Consider the following 17,540-nt stretch of genomic DNA (forward strand, 5'->3'; position numbering starts at 1 on the left):
GAAGTGTCACCCACCCCCCTCCCCTGAACTACTTTTGGGGTAATTTGAATTTATATTTTTTTTCTCCTGGTTTATTCTGTGCCTAATTAAGCACAATGTCCTTGAAAGACCAAGCTACGGAAATGAGCATTCCTGCCTTCCTACCTTATACCTTCATACAGTGGTCAAACCTGTCACACAGACACACACACACCTTCACGGACACACAAACACACACGACAAATTCAAACTTTGTGCCGGGTCGGTTTTAGTTCTTAAATTTATAATATCACGATATTAACATAGCAACAAGAAAACATCAACAAAAACACAATATTCAAGAAACAATCAAGAAGTAGATGTGCAAAAAGAGAACAAAACATTTTCTTTGTTCAACAAGAAAACAAGAAAACAAGAAAACAAGAAAACAAGAAAACAAGAAAACAAGAAAACAAGAAAACAAGAAAACAAGAAAACAAGAAAACAAGAAAACAATAAAACAAGAAAACAAGAAAAAAAGAAAACAGGAAAACAGGAGAACAGGAGAACAGGAAAACAGGAAAACAAGAAAACAAGTTAACCCTGTTAAAGAATAATCCTAGAAATTATTATCTCTTGGTTAACTAAATACTAAATAAATACTCCTTATAATTAATATCCTTTGTTAACTAAAAACTAACTAAATACTCCTAATGATGGTTAACTAAATACTCCTAATGATTAGTATCTCTTGGTTAACTAAATACTAAATAAATACTCCTAATGATGGTTAACTAAATCCTAACTAAATACTCCTAATGATTAATATCTCTTGGTTAACTAAATATTAACTAAATACTCCAAGGCTGTGCTGTACAGATGTGTCCATACGGTGTAATTCCTGTAATTACAGGACTCATCTTCAAAATTGGGGAAATACAGGGTGGTTTAGAAACCTTGGGCAAATATTTAAATTAACAGGGTGAAATTGTGCAACATCGTAATAAACTAAAAAACTGTTATATAATTTATTTTTATTCATTTTTTCATTATCATTATTCTTATTATTTTCATAATTTTTATTCTATGTATTATTGATATTATTATTATTATTATAAATTGACTAAAACTATTGTATATGTTCTCATATTGATGTTCATATTGTATATTTGGGAATAGATTTGAAATAATTTATAACTTGAGGCATAAAGTTAATCGTGCCATTAAAGCTACTGAATTTAACTGCTCTGTGGGTCAAATAGATAAACAGATATACAGATAGACAGATAGACAGACAGACAGATAGACAGATATATGGACAGACGACAGCACCCTCAACTAAGCTTTCGGTGTATTCTGCAGTAATTTGCAGTACACTGACAGACAGTTAGACAGATAGACAGTTAGACAGTTAGACAGATAGACAGTCAGGCAGATAGACAGATAGACAGATAGACAGTTAGACAGATAGACAGATAGACAGATAGACAGAAGGACAGATAGACAGATAGACAGAAGGACAGATAGACAGATAGACAGATAGACAGATAGACAGATAGACAGATAGACAGATAGACAGATAGACAGATAGACAGATAGACAGATAGACAGATAGACGGATAGACAGATAGACAGATAGATAGATCGACAGTTAGATAGATAGACAGTTAGACAGATAGTCAGTTAGACAGATAGACTGTTAGACAGATAAACAGAAAGACTAGACAGATAAAATTTAAATATTTACAGACAGGCATATAGATAATGTATAATTGAAATAATAAACCGATTGACAGTTTGACTCGTGAGTATTATATTATTTACAAAATCAAATAATTGACACAAATCAAATATACTTTTCTTTCTCTCCACATGAAGAAATGGCAAAACATTAATGATGTCAATATCATATATCTTGTTCAACTGAATTAGAGTAGAACATCTTCCTATGTCATTAACTTATGCTGAAGTTCCCGGCGTTGCCCGTGGAAAACACCGGGATAACCACGGGTTCCCTCAAAAATGTCTGCCAATTCGATCCAGCTTTTTGGCCTGCTTTGGCCATCTTACTGATAAAAATATATAATTAATTATTATTTAATCAAAACTTGAAAATATTCATAATATGAACAGAGATGCAGTACATTTTTTTTGCAATGTTTACTATTAAAGCTGCATTTTTTCTACAAATTTTTTTTTATATTCGATTATGGTATTAATTTATATAGTTTATCTTAAGTAGATATATGAAGGTACCCTCTTATTTGTTGTGAACCTAGATATATATATATATATATATATATATATATATGTGTTTGCATTAATTATGTTTGTAGGAGATACAAAAAAAATGGTTTAAATTTTGTTTAGATTAAAAATTATTACGAAAACAAATTTAGTTTTTAGTTGGAAATATTACTTAAAGAGATTACCAACAGAGTTCTGAGATAATTTACAATTGACAACATTCTAAAAAACTGTCTCTGTAAACTATCGTGTTATGTTTTGTAAACGTTAAAATCACTATTAGAATCAAAGAGAACTGTTGTAAATTATTGATGGCACTTAATGGACATAGAAATATGAAAATCACGTGACAATAATTTTTCGCTAAATCTTGTTATTCTACATTATATAACACCCTGTACGCTGTACCCAGACATTTAAGATATTATTTCAATTTAAGTGAAATTTAAACAGTATTTTTCTTTGGAAAGCTTAAATACACAGTAGTAGGAAGGGGATTTATACAGTTATAGCATATTCTTATATTTCTTCTGGTATTAACTTTTCTTGTGATTTCCCCCTCCTTATTGATTGCTTGAATTATCTGATCCTATAATTTATGTTAAAGCCTGCGTGCAAAAATGCAAGTAGTATAAAAGCGATGACAGGGCAGATTTTACTTTTAAATTTTAGTTTAATGAATCAATTCAATACTTCCACAGTTTGTTAAACTCTTAAAGGAAAATTGCAGATTTATAAAAATCCATATTTTTTACAAGGAAATTTTTTATTTCAGTGACCCTCCAGTCATAAAGTGTAATATCTGATTACAAATTAGGAAGGTATTGTCGTTTTTAAAGCAGTATAATGCAGTAATGCACAAAATGCAGATCTGCAAGAAACCAAGCAAAACTATACCTTGATAATTAGAAGAATGCGTTGTTAATTAGGATAAAAAAAGAACAATCCTGTCCTAATGATCCTATCTATCATATCTCTATCCTGTCTGTCCTATCTATCCTATCTATCCTGTCTATCCTATCTATCCTGTCTGTCCTATCTTTCTTATGTATCCTATATCCTATCTATCCTATCTATCCTATCTATCCTATCTATCCTATCTATCCTATCTATCCTATCTGTCCTATCTATCATATCTCTGAAACTGATATATATTTTGAAAAATAGTTTCACGACTTCGACCTGACTTCTTAACCCAGTCTTATACTACACAATAAACATAGGAACTCAGGATAAAAGCTTGTGTGTTCGCTTGTCTTTAAAGAGACTATCAACGGAATTTCAATTGTCCCTCTGTTTAAAGAGTAATATGCCTGATTCACAACGGTACCCTTTAAACCTTTATATGACTAACAATAAGGAAGGTTTTGTCATTATCTCTAAAATAAAATTAAATATTTAGAGAATATATCTAGAGAAGAAGTTTAACTATATAGGCATAGTTCTACTCTTCTTGTTATTCATACTGTATGATTTTAAGTTTGTGTGGGTCAAAATCATCATGCTTGTTCGAAAAATCCAATTTAGAAAAAATTATATTTCTTTTCTAAACCAAAGGAATTGGTCTTGGGCACAAACTCTGATTTTCAAGTCCCTATATCTCTGTCGTAGACCTTAGACATTTTAAACTATGAATTCTAGCTGTTAGATCAATCAAAGTTTAAAATATAAAAGGTTTACACCATCAGGTTTCAAAGGTAAAAGGATTTTAAAAAATTGAGTTTGAGGCAAAGACTCAATTCTTTTTCCATGAAATATTATTGAAGTAAGAATGTTTTCCAGAAAATACTCATTTTATCCTTTTTCATACCACCCTCTGCTGTGAGGGGGGGGGGCCTAATGATTTAGTAGCGAGCATTAGAAGGGTTGCACTTGTGTGTTTGGGGTTAGTCGCCTATATCCTATATAAATTCTACGTATAGGTTTCAGCTCAACTTTAACCTCTAAATACCTAGCTCGGGTTCGGCGGGATATTTACAGGAAAACAATCATTGGAAAAAATTAAAATTGAAAAAAGATGCAAAATTTTGACTTTTAAAATATTATTTATTTTTCACATTTGTCATAGTATGCGTAATTTCAAGGGGCCCTCCCTGCAGAGATTGCAATACCCGATTTACAACGGTATCCTGGAAACCTTATTCTGGTAAAAAATTTGGAAGATATTGTCGTTTTTCAGACTCGTAAAATGTATATTTTTGTAAGTTTCTCCGTTGCTTAGTTATAAGTAAGGAATGCGGACATCACTTTTGCAGAGAAACCTCAAATAAAATAAAACAATTTAAATAGACAATAACATGGATATCTTATTCATATTTGATCAGACAAAACTTTCAAGGGTTACCTTGTAAATCTGACATTTCCATCTTCGCATGGAGGGTCATTTGAATATACGCTTAGGGTCTCTTTCAGAAGAGACATATTTTTTGCATATTCAATGAAATTTTAACTTCTATTTTAACATATTTTTTAATCTTATTTTATTTGTAGAGGTTGTGCAGATGATTGATGGATTATAGGGGGAGTTAAATGAAAGGTAGGTCTAATTAAATCTAAAACTCTTTTTAGAAATCTCAACAATAAACAATTTAGAAATGTACACCAAATATGTACGGTACGGTGACAGGCTAATTGGGTTTAGACCGAACATGTACAGTGTACAGTAAAAATAGCATTGTTAAGTGTACTTCCCTGGAGACAATTCACCAGGGAGATGTATGTATATTGCTTATGTTTAGTATTTTTGAGACACTCTACATATGATTCTATCTTATTGATAATTCCTATTTTTGAGGCATTCTATAGATAATTTATATCATTACTTGATTAGGCATAATTATGAAAATACCCAAAACTTCCTCCCACAACACCATGAGTTATCAATATGATAATGATAATAACAACAGAAAACCATGTTTAAATTATACAACATCAAAAGCGTGTAAAAACTTAACAGAAATTGACCTCCTCAAAACAAAATGGCCTCTTCAAAAGCGTGTAACAAGTAAAAATAAAATGGCCGCCAGGCAAGTGTGTGAACGGAAAAGGAAACCATCTGAAATGAAATCAGATCCATCCTTTATCTTTATCTTGACAGTTCGGTAAAAGAACCGAGTGTTTCAAAACCTTAGGAAAAATGAGGGGGAGGGCTGGGGTTAAAACCTTAGAGATAAGAATGTACCGACAAAAAAGGCAGTTTTTACATACTGTCACCACAATTAAACATTTTGGTTAGGCAATTTCCTTACTTATACGCTTATCTCTGCTAGGTCAGGCCAACAATTGGCCAAGTAATTTAGCCTTCAATGTTTTCATTCAAGGGGTGTCCAAAAAATCTTGCCCTCGCACAAAAATCCAGGGTGCATTCCATTCAAGTTAAACGAGAATTCTTTTTACCTTTGATTGTAAAACCCTTTTTGTGACACCCTTTAAACAGTGTCTATATACGCTACCAGTCCAACCAGTTTACAGAGCAATTATTTTGAATGTTTTGGGCCCCGTTGCATTGCTGCAATATTTGGTTTGCTCATGTGTGTGAACAGCTGGGTTGAGGTTTGGTTTGGAAAACAGCTGCAGCTATGTTTGGAATTTCAAGGTTATGGGTCATGCCCCAGGGGTTAATATTGTCCTCGTCAATTTAGAGATAAAATACATCAAAATCTATTTTTAGTTTGTTGCGTCGAAATATAAACTTAAAAATCGAAAATATATTTTATTTCTAAGATGGCCGTGTTTCGATCTTAACTTCCTGTATACACGCAATGTAGCGTTGATACAAACTGATAGACCTTCCTTCATATAAATTATAGGCCACAGCGGCGTCATCTTCAATTTAGACCCATCGATTATGTTCCAAGCGATTATCCTGCAATTTGCGATGTACGCAATTATCTTGCCGATATATTTGAAAAGTTCTAAGTGTTTGCGTAGTTGAAAGAAACAACAGTGTTAAAACCTACGCAAATATTTGCGTTTCTGCGTCACTATTCAGTTTATCACTAAATTGCAACATTACAATTTTCCATTAGTTTTTATTTTCTTGTTTTTTTTTTGGTAAAAACGTTCCTCTCTATTTTTGCATCGTGCTACCACTATATATATATATATAAACTAATTCAGCAAAAATATTTTGAAAATTTCATAAAAAATTGTAAATTTTAATTTGTGATTTTGCTATTCAATACAAGTTGGGTCAAAATTAATGAAAACTTGTAAATTTTCAAATTTGTGAATTTGCTGGCCAATACTAAAGATGCCCTTTAAAGGACTGTTTCTTTTTATCTTATTTGACGCTCAACAATACCCTACACGCTATACACCCTTTGAAAGTGGAACCCAAAAAAGAATCCTGTAAAACCTGTAACCTGTAAAATGTCGTCAACAGTCCCCCAACCCGTTAGTGGGGTGATCCTCCCACCCCCCCCCTTTAACAGTGCATCCTATATTTCCAAGAAAAGGCCCAAGATATATATATATGTAAACTAAATATATATAGAAATATATTGTAATTTATGCAAAGTTACTGAAACTTATAGGCTGTAATCGAGAGGGGGGTTGAAAAGTGTTGAAACATTGTTCATGATAATAAACGATTTTAGATTGAATACATTTTCAAAAAGTTATTTTTCATGGCTATAGCTACGGTTGCATGAAGAACATTAAAAGCCAACCGCTGGGAATTAAATTTGGAATGAACAACTGATAGTATTAACGTTATTGATAGTATTGATATTATTGAAATCGGAATTATTACTAATGGCAAAGGCAAGATTGAATTTGGAGCAATCAATATCCATCTATATTTCTATATCTATCTATCTATCTATCTATCTATCTATCTATCTATCTATCTATCTATCTATCTATCTATCTATCTATCTATCAATATATATCTATATATCTATATCTATCTATTCTGGTAGTAAACTATCTATCTATCTATCTATCTATCTATCTATCTATCTATCTATCTATCTATCTATCTATCTATCTATCTATCTATCTATCTATCTATCTTTCTATCTATATATATATCTATCTATCATTACAAGTTGTAGATAAGATACAATATCATACATTATCCAAAACCTTTTTTCCTAATTCTTAATAGCTCTTAAATAAGAAAACATACAAGATTTCAGTTTAACGTGTAATTCACCTGAGTTTGATGTGAACTTATACTCCCTTAATAATATTATTCAGTAAGGAAGTTAAAATTCTGATATTTTTGAATTATATTTTGTTGATTTATATTGACGAAGCCGTGAACAGATTTAATCATGTTACATTAGTCATCAGCATAAAACAAATTAATTCAAATCAAACTCAGCAAATTCATTTTTCTGTTAACCTAATAAGATATGAAGCACCCCGTTATTTTGAGTGACCGAATTATCTAACTTATCAATATTACAATAACTCTCTTTATGGTTAATATGATATTGTAATAATTATTTGAAAAATTTTACAAAATAAATGAACCAAAATTGTCAGAAGGATAAAAAACTAATTTTCTAGGCACATTTATGAATTTTTTACAAGCTCTGATTTTTCAATCTCTATATCTTTGCAACCCGATGTCGTAAACCTTTGATATTTCAAGCCTATGAATTCTGTCAGATCATTTAATAGAAGTTTGAAATATCAAAAGTATACACCATCAGGTTGCAGAAATATACAGAATTATAAATTGTTGGTAAAACTCATTTCCTTTATAATGGTAAATTTTGCAGTAAAGCTATATCAAGGTTTGTTTCATAGGGGAGGGTAGGGAAGGGTAGGAATTTGTTTTTGATTCTATTTGTTATTTATCTAATTAAGTCTTTTTTGTCTGTTTGTTTGTATACTTATCTACTTCCTTGCTTGTCCACTTGTCTCCTTGTTTACTTGTCTACTTATCTGCTTGTCTACTTGGCTTCTTGTTTACTTTTCTACTTGTCTTCTTGTTTACTTGTTTACTTGTCTACTTATCTGCTTTTCTGATTGTCTGCTTGTCTACTTGTCTACTTGTCTACTTGTCTACTTGTCTACTTGTCTACTTGTCTACTTGTCCACTTGTCTTCTTGTTTACTTGTTTACTTATCTGCTTGTCTACTTGTCTACTTGTCTACTTGTCTACTTGTCTACTTGTCTACTTGTCTTCTTGTCTTCTTGTTTACTTGTCTACTTGTCTTCTTGTCTTCTTGTTTACTTGTTCACTTATCTGCTTGTTTACTTGTCTACTTGTCTACTTGTCTACTTGTCTACCTGTCTACTTGTCTACTTGTTTACTTGTCTACTTGTCTACTTTTCTTCTTGTTTACTTGTCTACTTATCTGCTTGTCTACTTGTCTACTTATCTGGCTGTCTAGTCTGCTTCTTTGTCTGTCTATTAATATTGTAGTTTGGTTGTTTGTCTATTTACTAATATTCTAGTATGCTTGTTTGCTTGTCTATTAATATTGTAGTCTGCTTGTTTGTCTGTCTATTAATATTGTAGTCTGCTTGTTTGTCTGTCTATTAATATTGTAGTCTGCTTGTTAGTCTGTCTATTAATATTGAAGTCTGCTTGTTTGCCTGTCTACTAATATTGTAGTCTGCCTGTTTGCCTGTCTACTAATATTGTAGTCTGCTTGTTTGTCCGTCTATTAATATTGTAGTCTACTTGTTTGCCTGTCTATTAATATTGTAGTCTGCTTGTTTGCCTGTCTACTATTCTTGTAGTATGCTTGTTTGCCTGTCTATTAATATTGTAGTCTGCTTGTTTACCTGTCTACTAATATTGTAGATTGCTTGTTTGCCTGTCTATTACTATTGTAGTCTGCTTATTTTCCTGCCTTTGTGTATTCTGCCTAAGAATGAAAAACCCATGAATTAATCGTAAATTGATAATTGCTTAATTTTAGGCCTAAAACAATAGATAGTTTACTTATAGAATAGATAGATAGATAGATAGATAGATAGTTAGTTTCGTAGAATAGATAGATAGTTTACTACCAGAATAGATAGATATAGATATATAGATATATATTGATAGATAGATAGATAGATAGATAGATAGATAGATAGATAGATAGATATAGATAGATAGATAGATAGATAGATAGATAGATAGATAGATAGATAGATAGATACATGTAAAAAGAAGAGTTGTAAAACATATCTTGAATAAATAAAGACGAATGTAAAATGTGTACATTATGAATATTATACAGACTGTACAGCAGGGGTTCATATTTTAGAAAAACTTTTCCCTTTAGCCCACTTAAAAGAAGTTTTTATATTTTTTTAGAATTTAATATAATTTTTGAGATAGTTATGTTATTTTACATATTTTACAATATAAACCCCCTCTTCAGTGTCTGCATGTATCTTGTATATCTATGTCAAAAGTAAAAAATATGAGGATATTACTGCTTTGATGATGAATCTGCAAGATTGTGTATAAAGCCTGTTACATTCATTGATAAAATCAAGCCCGAAGTTTAAAAACTCAAACTAAGTCTTAGTTATTTACTTCATCAAAGGGTTGTTAACAATTTTTGGAATTGAGCAAATCTTATCCTTAAGGGCCAAAGTTTTTGGCTATGAAGAATTAATAATATCGTGGTTTTTGATCAAGTTTTTCTGTAAGTGTCGAGGATGTGATGAAAATTTTTTGCGTATGTTTAAGAACTTAAAAATATTTAATCTTTTTAACAATATATGATGTCAAAAATAATTTATTATCATCTTTTATTAAATCTAAGAAAATGGAAAATGAAACTGAAATTAAGTATGGATTAAATTAAATAAATCGTAGTTAAGACAAAGTGTTTAAACTCTGTACTATAAAATTAACAGTCATATTTTTACAGCCAAACACTTTATACACACACTAGCTTGCAGGATTATAGCATTGCCTTAAAATCCAAACTTTCTCTACAGACGTGAAAATACTTAATTTTACATTATTCTAAGATTTGGGGCAAATCGGTCAAGGGATTAAGTTATGATGTTCCTTGTATTCCCCCCCCCCCCTCTAACTTGAAACATAATATTTCAAATTAGAATCAGTGAAAATTTTACCAAATTAATAGAGAATAATATGTTGCAAAATTTTGTTTATTAGCAAATAATTTTCAAGAAATTAGCAAGGTATAAAGTTGTATAGGGTTAAGGTTATCTCGTTATGATGTTTAATTGCATTGTAAACATTTGATTTTATAGTTTACTTAGTAATTTTCAATGTTTTTTTACCCAGGAATACTTTTCCTTTGCAGGTGATCAAACATCTAGAAAATCATTAAATCTCAAAATATTTTAGGTCACACAACTTTGTTTTCGCTTAATCTGTACTGGCTCAAAAACAGATGATGTTCGCGAACATTTCAAGAACCGGGAAGACATATAACCAGCCAGAGCCAGAAATTTTAAATAGTATCGTTGAACTAAACTCCAGAGTTTCCTTTTTAGGGTCTAAACATTTGTGTAGATTTTGATTTAAGAGATTCGAAAAAAATGGAGAATATAAACAAACAGGAAAATTATTGTAATTAGAAAAAATTGATATTCACAAAACTGCCTAACCCCATTCGTGAAACGACACATTGTCTTAAATTTTGGGCTCAGAGCGAGCTATACAATTCACAATACACATGCAGATTATACCAGAGCCCAAAATTTAAGACAAGGTGTCATTGTGAAAACTGGTTTTAGAACTCGGGTTTCATGAATGGGGTTAAGCAGTTTTGTGAATATCAATATTTTTGTTACGAAATATTATTTTATTTAGTTTATTCGTATTCTCCTTTATTTTTGAATCTCTTAAATCAAAATCTACACAAATGTTTTAAGACAGGAAAAATAGGACGGTACACCATATGGACCAGACTAGCCCCTTCTAGGAAAATTATATTGCCCCTCCGCTAAAACCGACGGTTCGTTTAAAGTGCCGTATTGACTTTGCAGTCTGCTAGAGCAAGTTGTACAGTATACTTACAAACTATAGACGGCAAAACGGGACAGTTCACCAAATAAATTATCCTCTTCTAGGAAGAATAATTCCCCCTCTGTGAATGCCCCTGAATAAACCAAGATTAGAGGAATGTTTCCTTGGTATTTAAAGAAATATCATTTCTACGTTGAATACTGATAAGCAGGAATATTTATTCAAAGCCATGGAGTATTTATAAACAGGGACTTATGCAGGAACTTTCCAATTTTAAATCAATCATTTATCAGGTACATGTGTAGTTTTTATGTAGTGACAAAGCAGTTCATTAAGTAATCAAGCGTTACAATAATGTGGCAAAGGGGTTAATAAAGTCGTCAAGCTGTACAATAAGGTGGCAAAGTGGTTAATAAAGTCATCAAGTGGTACAATAAAGTGGCAAAGGGGTTAATAAAGTCGTCAAGCTGTACAATAAGGTGGCAAAGTGGTTAATAAAGTCATCAAGCGGTACAATAAAGTGGCGAAGCAGTTAATAAAGTTGTCAAGCGGCACAATAAGGTGACAAAGCGGTTAATAAAGTCGTCTAGCGGTACACTAAAGTGGCAAAGCGGTTTATAAGCAGTACAATAAGGTGGCAAATCAGTTTATAAAGTCGTCAAGCAGTACAATAATGTGGCAAAGCGGGTAATAAAGTCGTCAAGCGGTACACTTAAGTGGCAAAGTGGTTTATAAAGTCGTCAAGCAGTACAATAAGGTGGCAAATCAGTTTATAAAGTCGTCAAGCAGTACAATAATGTGGCAAAGCGGTTAATAAAGTCTTCAAGCAGTACAATAAAGTGGCAAAGCGGTTTATAAAGTAGTCAAGCAGTACAATAAGATGGCAAAGAAGTTCAAAAAGTCATCAAGCGGTACAATGAAATAACAAAGATTTTTATAAAGTCGTCAAGCAGTACAATAAAGTGGAAAAACAGTTTTAAAAGTCTTCAAGCGGTACCCTAAATTGGCAAAGTGGTTTATAAAGTCGCCAAGTAGTACAATAAACTAGCAAAGCGGTTTATAAAGTTGCCAAGTAGTACAATAAAGTTGCAAAGCGGTTTATAAAGTCGTCAAGCGGTACAACAAAGTTGCAAACCGGTTTATGAAGTCGTCAAGCGGCACAGTAAAGTGGTTAAGCGGTGTATAAAGTCGTCAAGCAGTACAGTAAAGTGGCAAAGTGGTTCATGAATTAAGTATAAAATGATTAAAGCGTGATGAATTGGAAGGATAAGATTTGTATGATTTAGCAACACTGCCTATGTATTAAGATCTACTTTTAAGTCCAAAACTCATACCTTCTTATCCTCCATGCTTCATGTTTTCACTCTATTTTTTAAAAATTCCATGAATGATATCTGACTCTCAATTTATGAATACTCCATGAATGACTATCTATTCCCAGCGCATATAGTTGTTTATCCAGTAAATTCCTGAAATATTGCTAAAACTATCAAATTTATTGCATTTCAAGTTTTTCTACTTCAAAGAAATATAGGGGGGGGNGTCAAGGTCTTTTCGGGAAAATCGAAGAATGTCTTATGAGAGACATTGCTCGTGAATTGTTAAGTGACCTTACGGTTTTACTCTCCGATTCAAAACATTACCATTTAAACCAACTAGGTTATAGTGTATAGAGTGATGATGTACGCTAATCCTTTACTAATTGTATAGGCCATCAACTATACCGAGAGCGTACTGCATATTTGTTTATTATAAGGAGATTCTGGTCTAACCTATAGTATACAGTTGTAAGTGTACAGTACAGCTAACTGAGCACACAGGTAGAGAACTATCAACCTTCAACTTATCAAGGATTTAGGATTTATCCTTATTTCTCTTGAGAAACGCTTTAAATGGTAGATGACTTTGTTTATAAGCTTTTTTACAATTAAAAGTATTAATTTACTTTCTATAAGTCTCAGAAAAAAATATTTTATAAAAGTATTTGAAAAAATGTCCGGGACTCTCGAAGAGACAGCGGAAAAGAATTATATGGATGAAAAAGAATTATATGAATGAAAAATGATAAAATGGATAAAACATACTAAAAGAATATATTAAATATATAAATATTATGACAAAATTAAGAAACTATAAAATATAAAATAAACTAAAAGGAGGGGGAGGGGGGCGATCAAGTTTATTCCACCCACCTCCGGAAAATCTGGGAAAAGGTATGAAACTCAGTAATAAGAGGGCCGTAGTGCATGAAGCATACTCAATATATATACTTAGTGGCCTAGGTTTCTCAATGGCCACTGCATTAGTTCGATATTATTCGACAATAAAATTTTGAAATGAATGTAGGTTGTAATGGTACAGGGTGTTTCAAATTTAATAGATTTCTAGATTGTACATGTATATTGTATGTATATTACATGTACATCAAAAAACCGCAAAAACGTTTTTAAAATTACAAACTTTATAGAATTTGCTAGACAATTTTTTTAATGTTATGCAATTTTTATATGGAATTATTACTATTATATCATTAGCGAGATAATTCTTGTAGCGATTGTGCTGTTAGAATCTTAACAGATATCCCTCACACTGTCACACAATGTTCTCAAAATCTAACAAAATTTTTAAATTACTCTTCGTTTATTAGATATTACGATGCTTTTTTACAGTTTTTATTTACACTTTAAAATCCTATAATTTGAATCACCCTGTTCTATAAATAGATACTTATTATATATAGTAACAAAGTATAAATAGATTTCTTATTGTTCAGAACAAATATGAAACAATACGTATTCCAAAAAACTAATAAGAATTTTAAAAATTATTTTTCTGATATTAAAACTGAGAGAAGAGAAAAGGTTTAGGATTTTTAAAATAAAATTAAACATTTGAAAAACATTGAAACATCATTGCAATTAAATAGCTTAAAGATTATGTCATAGTTCAATTTTTAGATATGTAAAACTGCGTATTTTTATCTTATCTTCAAATAGAAAGTCGTAAATGTCAAAAACAAAATACATTAGCTCAGATTATTTGTATTAATTGGATAAAGGTTAATTGTATATAGGTTGTATATAGGTTGTATATATGTTGTATATAAGTTGTATATAGGTTGTATATAGGTTGTATATATGTTGTATATAGGTTGTATATAAGTTGTATATAGGTTGTATATAGGTTGTATATATGTTGTATACATGTTGTATATATGTTGTATATATGTTGTATATATGTTGTATATAAGTTGTATATAGGTTGTATATAGGTTGTATATAATTGTTTTACATCATTTACGGCGATTTAAAATTTTATACAAATAGAAGAAACTAAAGTGAAAAAAGAATCATTCCCAAGTTGGGTCAATATCGATAAAAGTATGAACAAAAGAAAAATTCTAAAAAAATTTCCAATTATTTTTTATATAGAGGGTTAGAGATATTGTTTTAAAGTTTAAAATGTCTTGTTTTAACTTTTTGTATAGCTAGTGGTTACAAAATTAAATCCTTTTATAATTTATATTTGTTAAAAAATGTAACGACTGAGCCGAAAAAAAGTTTCAAAGTTGTTCTGATAACTCTGTGTTAACAAATGTTGAGTTAGCAACATTCTAACCCGGAAGTAAGGATATTTAATATCGCGCTACTTGTTACTTGAACAAGAAAATTAGATTTCAACGCTGTAGTTTGATTTAACGCTAGATTATCAATACAAAGGACTGGATAAAAAAGAGGGGGGGGGGGAGCACAAATGTTACAAGAAAAAATAGTTAGAAGATAAGGAAAAAAATTGAAAATAAAATAAGAAAGAAAAAAGAATAATCAATTTAGGGGGGGAAAATGGAAAAGATCAAAAGAATATACGGATAATTATATGTTCAATAGCATCTTGGATTAGGAATGGGTCTGCTTACCACTTTTATTTAATATAGTCTTTAGACTTCAAGTCACTTTTAAATCTTTTAATTGCTTTTCATATTCCAAATTTGTTGAATTTTAGTGCTAGCTCATGATTAAAACCAAAAATATAATGAAACCTTGCACTGCATGTAGAATATTTTTAAAAATTTAAAAAAACTGTGAAATAGGAAATATTATCTGAAAGGCACGGCAGTTCCCATGGAACAAAGAATTGATAAATAAATTTTAAAAATCGATTTTTTTTTAGCCCATGAGTGTACACAACAAATTTTAGCCAAATCGTTTGGCCGGCTATACGCAACACATATATGAATGTCTTTTTTATTTTGTAGATGATTTCAAATAGTCCAATGATCTCTAAACACAGTAATTGTGCATTGTAATCAGACCCATTTTACTTCTTAAATTTATTTTCAAGCTACTTGCAATTTTAAAACCCACTGTTAAACTTTCAACCGAAAAAAATGCACATAAGATAAATTAAATGTCGTCTTCCACTTCCACAATTGTATTGATCTCGCTGTATAATAACTATAGGAACCATGTTGCTTTAATCTCCCTGCATTGTGTAAATGAATGGGTGAATAGTCAATATGCCAACAAGTATATCTGTATGGGGGGGGGGCATATTATACATAATCCGTCCTAAATCTTAATCCTGGGAATTAGATTAAGAAATTCCGGGGGGATTCGTGCGCTTACGAGACAAATTTACATATATCTTGCTCTAATTTTTGACAGGCTGTAATTCAGTCATACATCTTCAANAAATGAGGGGTAGTTATGCTAAAATTTTAAATGTTACTGTACAATTAAATGCAAGGAATAAAGTCTCTCTCACCACTAAAATCCTTTTAAATACTCTACATAGAAACCGTGACGAATACATATTGTATTGTATCATTATTCTAATATGATGAATTTTGAGCTTGAGAGACGTCTGTACAAAATTGATTAATATTTTATCTACATTCTTGGTTCCCTTCAGCTTAGCACTTAGCGAGCCCCCTTCACAATATATTCAAAGAGTTCACGGTGGTTTAAGCCAGTGGGGTCGGTCAAATAGGCCTAGGATTAGGCCGGGTACTGTAAAAAGTCTGAACGCGCCATGGGAGTTGTCATAGTTAGCCCTCCGACGGGACTATGCCAAGAAAATTGACCCTGTCGTATGTTAGTCTGGTTAGGGCGACGTACTGTACCATCATGTCAGTACACGCTGTTATCTGGCAGGCCGGTACAAACTGGGCAGGTCCTGTTCTAATTCAAATTTACTACGGCCTAGAGTGAGTTTGAGGTCGGCATTAAAGTCTCCGCTTTCTCGGGAAACTCTGTAAATAAAATCAACATTCTGCAAGGAAGCATATTTTAGTTTTCTGCAACAATCCCTTGAGGTCAAATTCGGCGACGTTCCCTTTAATAATAATAATCTGTGCACGATTTTGACAATTTAATTATTTAACCATCAAGTTTAGATTAAAGGGTTAATCACAGCTTCATAACAAACTCTTTCTAATTTCATAGATAGATAGATAGATAGATAGATAGATAGATAGATAGATATATAGATAGATAGATAGATAGATAGATAGATAGATAGATAGATAGATAAATATATGTAAAGATAGGTAGATATTTTGTGAACAATCATATTTTTACAAGTTTTATTCGCAATTTTGTATTCGATCCCTTTTTGCAAGATTTTTGCAAGATGGTACTATAGTAGCGGGTAACCGGAAAATTACAGCAGAAATTATAATAATTGATTAAAAAGCATGAAATTATATCAAATCTTTATTTTCAGGTATGCACTGTGCTCATGGTTAAAATGTTAAAATTAAGCCCCTGGAAGTGTGCATTGAGTGTATTAGACTAGGTCGGAACTAATTCAAACTATAAATATAACATATATCTATCTTTAAGTCTTAATATTTGGTAGATTAAGTAAATTAGGTGTTCCACATTTATATAAATTTATTTCGGTCTGGGTTCCACCTTCTTCAGTTCTTGAGATTTGCTGCTGTTATGAAGATTTAGAACAAACTAAAACTAACTTATTTGCCCACATTTCTATCTGTACAATGTTGTGTTCTATCTATCTAACTATCATTCTTTCGTCGGTACATATTGTTTTATCTATCTATCTTTATGTATAATATTTATGTTGATTTATCCTTCTGGCTTTCTATCTATCTGGCTATCAATCCGCTTATCCGTCTTTCAGTCTATGTTTCTATCTATCTATCTGCCTATCTGTCTATTTATCTATCTATCTATCTATCCTATACATCTAGCTCAATGCATGGATTGTATGTTACTGTATATTGTATAATGTATATACATAAAGTGCATCTAAGATATTGAAACTGAAATATGAGTATGTTATGCTAAATGTATAATTGTAGCACACACAAGTACAACCCCTCAAAACATCATATTTCAGGTTTTCTATTCTTAACTTTTTTGGCTGTGACTTTATCCCCCCTGTTATAGTGTATAGAGTGATG

General features: G+C 31.3%; 1 long non-coding RNA gene across 1 annotated transcript in view; it reads left to right on the forward strand.

Annotated features, from left to right (window-relative positions):
- LOC111713352 (uncharacterized) overlaps positions 1-17,540 on the forward strand; it is a 29,266-nt gene that overhangs the window by 5,261 nt on the left and 6,465 nt on the right. The window contains exon 2 of the long non-coding RNA XR_002767675.1: positions 4,696-4,741. This is a non-coding gene — a long non-coding RNA (uncharacterized LOC111713352). The remainder of the gene's footprint in view (positions 1-4,695; positions 4,742-17,540) is intronic.

Source organism: Eurytemora carolleeae, unplaced genomic scaffold (genome assembly GCF_000591075.1).
Source record: "Eurytemora carolleeae unplaced genomic scaffold, Eaff_2.0 scaffold1119, whole genome shotgun sequence".
Lineage (NCBI taxonomy): Eukaryota > Metazoa > Arthropoda > Copepoda > Calanoida > Temoridae > Eurytemora > Eurytemora carolleeae.